Below are 13,621 nucleotides of genomic sequence, written 5' to 3'. Positions count from 1 at the left end.
CGGACGTTTGAACGGCTTCAAGCGAACCCTCTTCCTAAAACCACGAATTCAGATTCGCGGTGATCATCTACCCGCGCAAGGTGAAGATTTGATCTTCCTAGTAGTTTTAAAAGTTTTAATTCTTACCTAATTACGAAAGGTCTCGAAACAACGTTCATGCGATGAACGTCGAACTCGTGCATGCCGATTCCGCTGCCATCTGAAAAATTTTTGAAATATCAGCGGCATGGGCGGGTTCCCAACAGTGGTATCAGAGCCTAGGCTTCGTAGATTAAGGTAAGAATTAAATATCTAAAGGCTTATTAGATCTGAAAATTGAATGATCATGCATGCTGAAAAATTCTGCATGCAGATTTTTCAGGGGTGCTGATTTTTTGCATGCTGATTTTTATGTGATAAAAAGATGATTCTAAATGCATTATTAATGGGATTACAAAGTTTAGAATCATGATTAGCATGATCAGCGACCTATGTCATGATACAATCAGTTAGTTTTCAGATCTGAAAATTATAATTGTTGCATACGGTGATGATCATAGGATTCAACCCCTTTTGGTATCAAATATAATGACCTGCGATGTGATCTGCGATGTCATGTAATTTTTTAGATGCTTGCATGCATCTTATTTGATGTTTTGAGAGGCCTGCGTGCCTCCTAAAAGGAGATGTAAATTATTTTTATTTTTATTTTACATCTGGTTGTATTTCTGTGATGTGATGTACATCAACGATCAAGTCGAAGACGATGCATGAGATGAACAGGGGTCTAAGCGGTTGACGGCGATGGGATCAAGAGTTGATCAAGGATCGAATCAAGGAAGCTTGGAATCAATTCAAGAGTTGAAGACCACTTGATCGATTGATGTGCATGTGCTTGTAATACGACCTAATTAGAATCCATGATCATCACCTAGTTAAAGTTTAGCTTTAATTATTGCCGCGATTATAACTGCCTGCAATGCGCCGTTTGCATGTGATGTGAATGAGAGTCGGGTAAATAGGTCTACATGTGATGTAGCAAACCCAATTGAGACCTAAATCAAAACCTCCTCAATCAAGTCGAGAGTGAACCGACATGAGCAAGTCATATTAGATTAATTGATCTAATTGGTGTCTAGGAAAGCATGAAAGGTGGTTACTTAATTAGGACCTTACTCTCTGAGTAAGGGGAGCCTCCCACCTGCTTACCTGGCCAATTGTTCGATTACCTCTTATGAAGGGCTCAAGTTGCAAACACTAAGACCTGATTAACCAATATTAAGTCAATAGGTCTTCCACTGTAGTAGAGCTGCTAAGGCCTTTCTGATGTTGACTTGTCTCGGCTGGACACAGTGGTCAAGTTGCATTGGGGGGCTGGACCTCTCTATAGACATGAGATGTTGTAGGGTAAAGGTGGGGTTGGGCACCAATAACTGTTAGGTGAGGACCCAATGACGATTTTATTCCTACGGTTATACGGTGGGTCTGACTTAACTAAGAAATGGGACCAATAACTGTTAGGTGAGGTCTTCATGGCTTAGAGACCAAGTTACACTGCACCATGCTTGAGAAGCATTGTACAAGAGTTGTACACTCATCCATCTATGTGTCACCAATAACTGTTAGGTGAGGTGGCATGTAAATCGATGGGACCGCAGTACCCACTAGAAATCCTAGTCGTGTGGGATTTCCGTTTTCCTACCAGAGGAGTGTGAGGAATTCGAGAAAATAGTGGGAGTCATATTTGTTCTAAAAGACCTTAGGACAGATTAGGATCAAGTACAAAAGTCTAACTAGAATCTTTACTCTCTGCAGATACAATGTCGGCTTCAAACCCTTTGACCCGTATTCTTGAGACCAACCGACTGACCGGAACCAATTACAAGGACTGGCTTAGAAATCTCAAAATAGTTTTGGACTGTGAGAAGATAGGCTACATACTCGATTCAGATATCCCCACATTACCAGCACGTCCCACTGATGTTCAGCGTGAGATGCATAAAAAGTGGTTGGACGATGACATTAGAGTAAAATGCTATATGATGGCATCTATGTCTAATGAACTCCAATGCCAGCATGAAAATATAAAGACTGCTAGGGACATACTGGCACACCTGCAAGAGTTGTATGGTGAGCAAAGTCGCACAGCTCGTTTTGAAGTGTCCAAGAGGCTTTTCAAAGCGAAGATGCGCGAGGGGCAGTCTGTCCATGATCACGGTCTGACCATGATCAAGGACCTAGAGGAGCTTGAGAAGCTCGGTATGGACATGCACAAGGAATTGCAAGTGGATTTGATCCTACAGTCACTTCCTGATTCATTTGGTCAGTTTATAGTAAACTACCACATGAATAAGATTGAATGCACTAAGACTGAACTAATCAACATGTTGGTAACTGCTGAGGGAGCCTTGAAAGGTTCAAGGGGCAATGTCCTCGCTGCTGAGTTGACTTCTGGTTCCAAGAGAAAGTCTACTTGGAAGAAAAAGAAGCCTGCAAAGAAGCAGAAGAAAGACAAGAAGCCAAAGAAGGAAGTTCAAAAGAAAAAGGCTAACGACAAAGGAAAATGTTTCCACTGCAATGTCGAAGGCCACTGGAAGAGAAACTGTCCTTCATACCTCGAGAGCCTGAAGAACAAGAAAGGTGACACACCTTCAGAAGGTATAGACTTGCTCATTATTGAAACTAATCTAACGGTTTCTTCTACTTCTAGTTGGGTTATAGATTCTGGTTCTAGTGCTCATTTGTGCACTACCATGCAGGGTCTAAAGGAAAGTAGAAGGCTGGCGGAAGGTGCGGTAACCCTTCGGGTTGGCAACGGGGCAAAAGTTACTGCTGTGGCTGTGGGCACCTACCATCTGCGACTACCGTCTGGATTTAGTTTAATACTTAGAGACTGTTATTATGTACCTGTTGCTAGCAGAAATTTGATTTCTGTTTCATGTCTAGCACAGGAAGGTCATGTTTTTACATTTGACAAAGACTGCTGTTCTATTTATTTAAGAAATAAAATAGTCGCACGTGGTTTCATGATTGACAGTCTCTATCATTTACATATGGATGTATCTGTGAATGTTACCGAGCAAGATGTGAGTGCCAAAGGATCCAAAAGATCCAGAGATGAGATAAACCAAAGATATTTGTGGCACCTCAGACTTGGCCATATTGGAGAAGATAGGATGAACAAAATGGATAAAGATGGGCTCTTAGGCTCATTGACTTCCGAGTCATATCCAGTTTGCGAGTCCTGTCTTCAAGGAAAGATGGCTAGACTGCCCTTTGTAGGACATGGGGAGAGGACCACCGAAATACTTACCCTAGTACATACAGATGTATGTGGCCCATTCGATGTGCTAGCCAGGGGACGTTATTCATACTTCATTACCTTTACCGATGATTATTCACGGTATGGGTATGTGTATCTTATGAGACACAAGTCTGAATCCTTTGAAAAGTTCAAAGAGTTCAAGAATGAAGTAGAAAAACAAACTGGAAAACCTCTTAAGGCTCTTCGATCAGATCGAGGAGGAGAATACCTTAGTGGGGAATTCCGGAACTATCTCAAAGAAAACGGCATAGTCTCACAATGGACACCTCCGGGTACACCTCAACTCAACGGGGTGTCAGAGAGGAGGAATCGGACCCTATTGGATATGGTCAGGTCCATGATGAGCTTCACTGATTTACCTATGTTCCTTTGGGGAGATGCCTTACTCACAGCGATTTATTTATTGAATAGAGTTCCCTCTAAATCCGTTCCTACCACACCGTATGAGATATGGCATGGTAAGAAACCAAGTCTGGGTCATCTCAAGATTTGGGGATGTCCGGCCCACGTCAAGAGACTACAAGCGGACAAATTAGAGGCTAGGACCATAAGTGCTCGTTTTATAGGATATCCTAAAGAGTCATTAGGATACAATTTCTACATCTCAGAGGATCACAATGTGTTTGTGAGCCGTCATGCCATCTTCTTGGAAAATCAGTTTATCCTTGATAGAGGCAGTGGGAGGAAAATTGAGCTTGAAGAGAAAGTCTCTGAAAAGAGTTTTTAGATTCCGGGACGCCGAGAAAGACAACGAGTCATGGATCCTATTGAACCCATTCATACAGAGCCAGTACACAATGTCCCTCGACCACCTCGTAGATCTAGTAGGTTCTCCCATCCTCCCGAGAGATACTTAGGTATACTAGAAGAGGATACCGAGGAAATGTTCCTAGTGGGAGATAGGGATCACATACAGGATCCCAAAACCTACAACGAGGCGATATCCGATATCGATTCCGAGAAATGGCTGAAAGCTATGAAGTCAGAGATAAACTCCATGCATTCCAACCAAGTCTGGACCTTAGTAGATCCACCAGAAGGTATTGTACCTATTGGATGCAAATGGATCTACAAAAGGAAGATAGGTTCGGATGGAGAGGTAGAGACCTATAAGGCAAGGCTTGTGGCGAAAGGGTATAGTCAGCGCGAAGGTATTGACTATCAGGAGACCTTTTCACCTGTAGCCATGCTAAAATCCATCCGGACATTGCTTGCCATTGCAGCATTTCATGACTATGAAATCTGGCAGATGGATGTGAAAACTGCTTTCCTGAATGGATATCTTGATGAAGATATCTATATGGAACAGCCTTTGGGTTTCACTTCCAGTGATGGAGATCACAAGGTCTGCAAGCTGCAAAGGTCCATCTATGGACTAAAGCAAGCCTCTCGGAGTTGGAACACTCGTTTCGATGATGCAATCAAAACGTTTGATTTCATCAAAAACGAAGAGGAACCATGTGTTTATAAAAAGGTTAATGGGAGTGCTGTCGTTTTTCTCGTACTGTACGTAGATGACATTCTCCTGATTGGGAATGATATTCCCATGCTAACCTCGGTCAAGGTCTGGTTGTCAAAAGAATTCTCCATGAAAGACCTTGGGGAAGCATCCTATATTTTGGGAATAAAGGTCTATAGAGATAGATCTAAAAGGATGCTTGGCCTTTCACAGAAGATGTACATAGAGGAGGTGCTGAAGAGGTTCAGCATGGAAAACTCCAAGAGGGGTCTCTTACCCCTAAGGCATGAAATTCATCTCTCCAAGAAGATGTGCCCCAACACATCTGAGGAGATTCAACGCATGAGCAAGATTCCTTATGCATCGGCAATAGGAAGCCTCATGTATGCCATGCTATGTACACAACCTGATATAGCTCTTGCTGTGAGTGTCACAAGCAGATATCAGTCGAATCCAGGTGAAGAACACTGGACAGCTGTGAAGAATATTCTTAAGTACTTGAGAAGAACTAAAGATTTATTCTTGGTTTTTGGAGGATCATCAGAGTTAAAGGTAGAAGGGTACACAGATTCAGACTTCATGACTGATGTCGATGACAGGAAGTCAACATCTGGATACGTGTTCTTGTGCAATGGTGGTACGGTGAATTGGAAGAGTTCTAAACAACCGATCATTGCTGATTCTACTATGGAAGCCGAATACATCGCCGCCTCTGAAGCTGCTAAGGAAGGCTTCTGGTTCAAGAAATTCATTGCAGAGCTGGATGTGATGACATCAGACGCCATAACACTCTACTGCGATAACAATGGCGCCATAGCCCTTGCTAAGGAGCCAAGGTCTCATCAGAAGTCTAAGCATATAGAGCGGCGCTTTCACCTCATACGCGACTATGTGGAGAAGAAATATGTAGAGGTGCAGAGAGTAGACTCCGCGGATAACGTGGCAGACCCTTTCACTAAGCAGCTGAGTCAGCAAAAGACTGAAGCCCACCTTGAGAAGATGGGCCTAAGATATATGACCAATTGGCTTTAGTGCAAGTGGGAGATTGTTAGATGTATGCCCTAGAAGCCAATTTGGCTGACACATTGTTGATTCTAGGGACATAATTTTGTACTTGACTATTTATTATTGAATAAATAAAAGGCATCTTTTTCATTCATATTGTTTATGTGTCTATGAATCGTCCAAGAAATTAATAAGATGATGATACATATTCTCAAGAGTTGAGAATTTGAGCCATGTATCATTGGTGATTAATTTCTAAATGCTCCTGATCAATGGATCATCACGAGGACGGTGATCGATCCGATCAGTGCACAGATCACTTTCCTTCTGGATGGATGAGACTTGAGTCCACAGTGTAGGGACACTGAAGTGATAGTGCAGGTGCTTGTTAGAGAACAAGGGTACTGAGCGTGACCAAGACAAGAAGTCACTTGGATGTCTATCCACTCGTCAGTGACTTACTTGATGTTGCAGTAGTGTGACTGGTCCTTTGACCTGCGGTGCTTCGGCTACTCACAGTGAGGTTATTGTAGTTTGACTGCACACATACATGGTCTCTAGCCATATGGGTCCATGCAGTGTAGATTGGCTGCAGTAGGTTCACTGTAGGAGTAGGGTATGCACCTACAAGAAATCTATCGACCTTGATAGAAGAGGAGTGATCCTATGTGATTTGTTAGACTGAGTTCTAAGACCTTGGCCAGGGCAGTAAAGTGGAGAAAGAGTTTTCCACTATCGAACTCAAGTCGAATAAATCTTGACATATGACAGACGATGGGGTTTGACGAGTTGTCCATGACCTCCGTCCTGTAGGGATCCACGATAGTAGGACTGTATCACATGTTAACTGCACCTAGAGGTTCATCATTCCATTCTGCTGGGTAGCCACTACATGCTGCTAGGTGTCACTGGTGGATGGTGGGACTCATAGGGATTATCTTGATGATCGATAAACCCTAATGAGTTGAGTTGGAATCGTTCCAACCCATTGAAAGGAGTTTTCAATGATATAGTGATAGAGATCACAATATATCTCACTACCAGTCAGAATAGAACCTATGGGGTCACACACACTAGAAGTATTGACCGATCCGATGGTTGAAATCGTGATTAGGAATCACAAGAAATCAATTTGATTGATAAGAAGTTGAAGAAGAAAAAGGAATTAATTAATTGGACTTGAAACAAGAATCCTACTTCAGGTAGGATACCTAGAGTTCTAATTATTAGGACTGGCATTCCTACTTGGAATAGGATTCCTCAATCCTAATGAGATTAGGAGTTTTGAATTAAAATTGGATTCCTACTTGGAGTAGGATTCCTAGAAATCCTAATTGGATTAGGACTTCGGATTCAAATAGAGTCCTAATTGGATTAGAACTAAAATTAAACAAATCCTAATTGGATTAGGATTCCTTAAGTCCTAATTAATTATTAATCTAATGAATCAACATGACTCCTAATTGGATTAGGATTGAAGAGTTCAATTGAGTCATGATCCATTCAAGTCCTAATTAGATTGGGACTAGCATAGATTGAACCCAAATTGGCTAATCCTAATTAGATTAGGATGAAACCATGAGAGAGGCACCTAATCCTCTTTGGAAGAGGATTAGGTTAACCAACTAAGAGGGGCATCAGCCCCTCTCCAATTGCTTGGGGCGACAAGAAGAGAGGAGCTAGGGCCGGCGCCCCCTTCTTTCTTTGGAAAGTTATCTAGGGCTCCAACTTTGGAGGAGCCCTTGATAGCTATAAGAAGCACCATGAGGCCGGCGCCCTAAGCATTGGAGCCCTCTTCCCTTGTGCCGTGGCCACCCTCTTCCTCCCTCTTAGTTGCAGCCGCAAGCAAGAAAGAAGGAACCTCCAAGTGTTGGCGGCTTCCTCCTCTTCCTTTTCTTCATCCAGCGCAAGCAACAGAAAGAAGGCTGTGCAGGGGTTCATCTACTTCCTCTTCTTCATCCTTCTTCTTCCTCCTCTCAAGCACTTTCAAGAGTTGAAAGAAAGAGAAGAGATCAGCCATCAAAGGAGTCTTTGCAAGGGAGCTAGCACCCCGGGAAGACAAGAAAGCTTTGATCGGTTCTCTACTTCGTGTGGATACCCGTAGAGGCCGGACGTTTGAACGGCTTCAAGCGAACCCTCTTCCTAAAACCACGAATTCAGATTCGCGGTGATCATCTACCCGCGCAAGGTGAAGATTTGATCTTCCTAGTAGTTTTAAAAGTTTTAATTCTTACCTAATTACGAAAGGTCTCGAAACAACGTTCATGCGATGAACGTCGAACTCGTGCATGCCGATTCCGCTGCCATCTGAAAAATTTTTGAAATATCAGTGGCATGGGCGGGTTCCCAACACAAACGTCACCGAGGATGTCCTCAAGCTGACATTGTTTCCTTTCTCTTTAAAGGATAAAGCCAAAACATGGCTAAACTCTTTGCGACCTAGATCAATAAGAACTTGGCAAGATATGCAGAGAGAATTTTTAAAGAAGTTCTTCCCCACACAAAGGACCAACTTTTTGAAAAGACATATTAGCAATTTCCAACAAAAAGATAATGAAACATTTTATGAATGTTGGAAAAGATTTAAAGACCTTCTTCTCTCATGCCCTCATCACGGATTCGAAACTTGGAGAACTATTAGCTTCTTTTATGAAGGTCTGTTGGGGTATGTGGAGACCTTTGGTGATGAAGAGAATTGAAGGAAAATCAATTCTGCATAGTTTTCTGTCTGGCGGACTGTCGGAGTCGACTCGAGCTTCAGTCGAGTCGACTCGGGAACAGTCGAGTCGACTCGAGGTCTGTCGAGTCGACCCGAGAGGAGAAAGCCGCAAAAACCATGTTTCTGTCTGGACTGTCAGAGTCGACTCGAACTACAGTCGAGTCGACTCGGAGCATCGTCGAGTCGACTCGAGATACAGTGGAGTCGACTCGAGATCGTGCCAGTTAAACTGGAAGTTGTTCAGACGTGCCAGAGTCGACTCGGACTTCAGCCGAGTCGACTCGGGCTCGCGAAAAATCGTACGGACGATTTTCTTTTGGTGTTTTTGGTGGCGTTTCGACGGCTATGATCATCTGAAGGTCTTGAGACTATATATAGGACTCATGAGAGCCCTAGGGTAAGGCGATTGGCCGTATATTTGAGAGAGACTCTTGTTTGTGAGGCTAGGATTCTAGAGAAGAAGAGGATTGGGATCCTACTTCTTGTGCAAAGGGAATTCTGTGTGAATCTCTTGTAGATCGATCACTTGTGATCGTTCGGGTGTGTGCTATCTCTGTAATCAGTTCATCCTTATTGAGATTTGGAGCGGTGGAGGACGTAGGCTATTTGTAGCCGAACCTCGTTACATTTTTGTGTTTGCTTTGCTATTTTCTTCCTTCTTCTTCCTTTGATCTTTGATAATCTGTTGCGGTGCTCAAGTGTTTTACCCTACTGATACCACGGGGTAATTTTTTGCCCTTCGTAGGCGGAGCGAAGAGGTGATCCTTGAGTCCGGAGTCGAGGGAGCGAGAGAGTGCTTATCCGTTTGTATCTCTCTTGCTTGTCCGACGTCGGTGGCGGCGCTGGTGTGAGTGGGTTCCGGTGCGGGGCGCCGACAACAATTGGTATCAGAGCTATTGGTTATTCTGCAATGGCGGATGAAGGAAAGTTGCGAATTGAGAAGTTCAATGGCACGAACTTCGGGTTTTGGAAGATGCAAATAGAAGATTACCTTTACCAGAAGGATCTCTATTTACCTCTTGGAGGTAGAGCAAAGAAACCAGAGAAGATGTCCGATGAAGACTGGGAGGTCCTCGATCGGAAGACGCTCGGCACCATCAGATTGTCACTTGCATCCCAAGTGGCATTCAACATCAAAAACGAGAAGACGACGATTGAGTTGATGGCAACATTGTCGCGGATGTACGAGAAACCCTCAGCATCAAACAAGGTATTTCTCATGAAGAGGTTGTTTAATCTTCGTATGAAAAATGGCGGCAGCGTAGCAGAATACCTCAACGAGTTCAATGGACTCACGGCCCAGTTGGAGTCAGTGGAGATTAGTTTTGACGACGAGATTCGGGCATTGCTAATCCTCTCCGGATTGCCTGATAGCTGGGAGGGCCTGGTGATGGCGGTGAGCAACTCTTCGGCAACGGGGAAGTTGATTTTTGATGACGTTGTGGGAGTGCTTCTGAGTGAAGAAGCAAGAAGGAAATCTTCTGGAGCTATGAAGTCGTCTGGAAGTGCACTAAACACCTCTGACCGGGGAAGACAAAAGAAGGACGGTCGATTTCGAAGCGACTCGAAGTCGAGATCCAGCAGGTCTCGAGCACCTCAGAACAAGGGAGCGAAGTGCTGGAACTGCGGGAAGACGGGGCACTTTAGGAGGGATTGCAAATCTCCTAAAGGGAAGCAAGGCGACCACACCGAAGGAGTCAGCAAGGATCTGGCAAATCTTGCTGAAGACGGTGATATGGATGCCCTCGTTCTATCTTTGTCTACCTGTGACGAGTCTTGGGTGATAGACTCGGGCGCGTCTTTCCATGCTACATCCCAACGGAAGCTTCTTGGAGGATATGAGAAGGGAGACTTTGGCAAAGTCTACCTAGGGGATGGAGAGCCTTGCACCATACAAGGAAGGGGAAGCGCGGAAGTGAAGTTGGTTTCTGGATCTTCACTTGAGCTTGAGGACGTACGGCACGTACCTCAACTGCAGAGGAATCTGATTTCTGTTGGACAGTTGGCGAGCCAGGGGTACAAGGCTACTTTCACAGCTGATCAGTGGAAGATATCCAGAGGTTCGTTGACGGTGGCTAGTGGCAAGAAGGTTGGGACAATTTATGTCACCAACGGCACGGAGAACTCTATTGGAGTTGTTGCAGCAGATGTGGACACCAAGTTATGGCATTGTAGACTTGGGCACATGAGTTATCAGGGACTGGAGGTGATGCACCAGTTGGGAAAGCTGCAGGGTCTCAGGAGTGTTGAGATGGACTTCTGTGAGGATTGTGTTCTCGGAAAGCAGAAGCGTGTTTCATTCAACAAAGAAGGTAAACCTCGGAAGCAAGAAAAGCTAGATCTCGTGCACACGGACGTGTGGGGGCCTGCACCAGTTTCTTCCATTGGTGGATCTCAGTACTATGTTACTTTTATTGATGATGCTACCAGGAAGCTTTGGGTGTTCTTCTTGAAGCACAAGTCAGAGGTATTTGGGGTCTTCAGGAGATGGCAGGCAATGGTAGAACTCGAGACAGGAAAGAGGTTGAAATGCCTGAGATCGGACAACGGTGGTGAGTATTGTAGCAGGGAGTTTGAGGACTACTGTGCAGATGCTGGGATCGTCAGGCAAAGGACAGTTCCAGGAACACCACAACAAAATGGAGTTGCTGAAAGGATGAACAGAACAATTAATGAGCGTGCCAGGAGTATGAGGATACATGCTGGATTGCCACAGCAGTTTTGGGCGGAAGCAGTTAACACTGCTGCCTACTTGATCAACAGAGGGCCATCAAAGAAACTTGAATTTGGGATTCCTGAGGAAGCATGGACAGCGAAGAAGATTGATTTGGCGCACTTACGAGTATTCGGTTGTACCAGTTATGTCCATGTTGATTCCAGTCAAAGAAGCAAACTAGACGCCAAATCAAAGAAGTGTATTTTCGTTGGATACGGAGGTCAACAGTTTGGGTACCGGCTTTGGGATCCCGAACACAAGAAGATCATTCGTAGTAATGATGTGGTATTCAATGAGAAAATGCAGCAGAGCACTGAATCAGAAACAAAACCTGTTGAGCCGTGTTTTGTGGATCCTGAAGAGGAGTCTACAAATTCTGATCAGAAGACTCAGTCAGAGCAAGAACCTGAAGCATTGGCACCCCCTCCACAACTAAGAAGGTCCACTCGTAGTACTCATGGGAAGCCTCCTCAAAGGTATGATGGGACTCTTAGTTATTTGCTGCTCACAGATAATGGCGAACCTGAATGCTTCACGGAGGCATTGGAGGTTGATACCAGGAAGGAGTGGGAGTTGGCCATGGATGATGAGATGAAGTCATTGGAGCAGAATCAAACGTGGGATTTGGTGGATCTGCCCAAGGGGAAGAAAGCACTGTCAAACAAATGGGTTTACAGGCTGAAGGAAGAGCAAGGCGGGAAGAAGCGATACAAGGCCAGGCTGGTTGTAAAAGGATTTCAGCAGAGAGCAGGTATCGACTTCACAGAGATCTTTTCTCCTGTAGTTAAGATAAGTACTATTCGAGCGGTGCTGAGCATGGTGGCAGTAGAGGATCTTCACTTAGAGCAGCTTGATGTGAAGACGGCCTTTCTCCACGGAGATCTCGATGAGGAGATATATATGCAGCAGCCGGAGGGATACATTGCAGCTGGCACGGGTGACTTAGTCTGCAAACTAAAGAAAAGCTTCTATGGTTTGAAACAGGCACCCAGACAATGGTATCTCAAGTTCGATAGTTACATGCTTGAGATAGGATACAGGAGATGTCAGGAGGATCACTGTTGCTACTTCCGGGACTTCGGTACATCTTACATTATCTTGCTATTGTATGTTGATGACATGTTAGTTGCAGGAGCTAGCATGCATGAGATTGCAAAATTGAAGCTGAAGCTGTCAAGAAAATTTGCAATGAAGGATCTAGGAGCAGCAAAACAGATCCTTGGGATGCGGATCAGTAGAGATAGGTCTAAACATATCCTCAGACTATCTCAGGCGGAGTACATCAGCCGAGTACTCAGGAGATTCTGCATGGAGGGTGCCAAACCTGTTGGCACACCGCTGGGTGCCCATTTTAAGCTCTCAAAAGGGCAAAGTCCGAAGACGCGGGTGGAGGAGCTCAATATGTCAAAAATCCCGTATGCATCGGCAGTGGGGAGCTTGATGTACGCTATGGTGTGTACGAGACCAGACATTGCTCAAGCAGTGGGAGTTGTGAGTCGCTTCATGAGCTGCCCAGGCTTGGAGCATTGGCGCGCAGTCAAATGGATACTGAGGTATCTGAAAGGCACTGAGCACATGTCATTGTGCTATGGAGGTTCTGAGATCCGGTTACAGGGCTATGTGGACTCAGACATGGCAGGGGACTTGGACGGCAGGAGAAGCACGACAGGGTACTTGTTCACCTTGGGCAGTGGAGCCGTCAGTTGGATTTCCAGGTTGCAACCAGTTGTTGCATTGTCGACTACGGAGGCGGAGTATGTGGCAGCCACAGAGGCGTGCAAGGAACTAATATGGCTTCAAGGCTTGATGAAGGAGTTTGGGAAGGAACAGAAGGATTGCATGTTATATTCAGATAGTCAAAGTGCAATTCATCTGGCAAAGAATTCAGCTTTCCATTCAAGGACGAAGCATATTGACATACGGTACCACTTCGTGAGGTCATTGCTCGAGCAGGGACTCGTCAAGTTGGAGAAGATTCATACAAGTCAGAATCCTGCAGATATGTTGACGAAGGTCGTCACGGTGGAGAAGCTGAGGAGTTGTTCAGCTTCTGCTGGTCTTCATGCTTGAAGACGTTGAGGAGGCATCGTACCTATTTCACTAGGATGATTTAGTTTCAGTGGGAGCACAGAGGAGAGCCAAGTAACATGAGGATATACCCAAGGTCTCCAAGTGGGAGATTGTTGGGGTATGTGGAGACCTTTGGTGATGAAGAGAATTGAAGGAAAATCAATTCTGCATAGTTTTCTGTCTGGCGGACTGTCGGAGTCGACTCGAGCTTCAGTCGAGTTGACTCGGGAACAGTCGAGTCGACTCGAGGTCTGTCGAGTCGACCCGAGAGGAGAAAGCCGCAAAAACCATGTTTCTGTCTGGACTGTCAGAGTCGACTCGAACTACAGTCGAGTCGACTCGGAGCAT

At 44.8% G+C, this 13,621-nt stretch overlaps 1 non-coding gene across 1 annotated transcript; it reads right to left on the bottom strand.

Annotated features, from left to right (window-relative positions):
* Positions 1-8,279: 8,279 nt before the first annotated feature.
* Positions 8,280-8,388, bottom strand: LOC120112279 (small nucleolar RNA R71). The gene has a single exon (XR_005513754.1). It is a non-coding gene; the product is annotated as a small nucleolar RNA R71 (small nucleolar RNA).
* Positions 8,389-13,621: the final 5,233 nt, after the last annotated feature.

The sequence above is a fragment of the Phoenix dactylifera genome, chromosome 13 (genome assembly GCF_051530095.1).
Source record: "Phoenix dactylifera cultivar Ajwa chromosome 13, Ajwa_hap1_PhDact_Kaust_v1.1, whole genome shotgun sequence".
NCBI classification, from domain to species: domain Eukaryota; kingdom Viridiplantae; phylum Streptophyta; class Magnoliopsida; order Arecales; family Arecaceae; genus Phoenix; species Phoenix dactylifera.
This window is presented reverse-complemented; position numbering and strand designations above follow the sequence as displayed.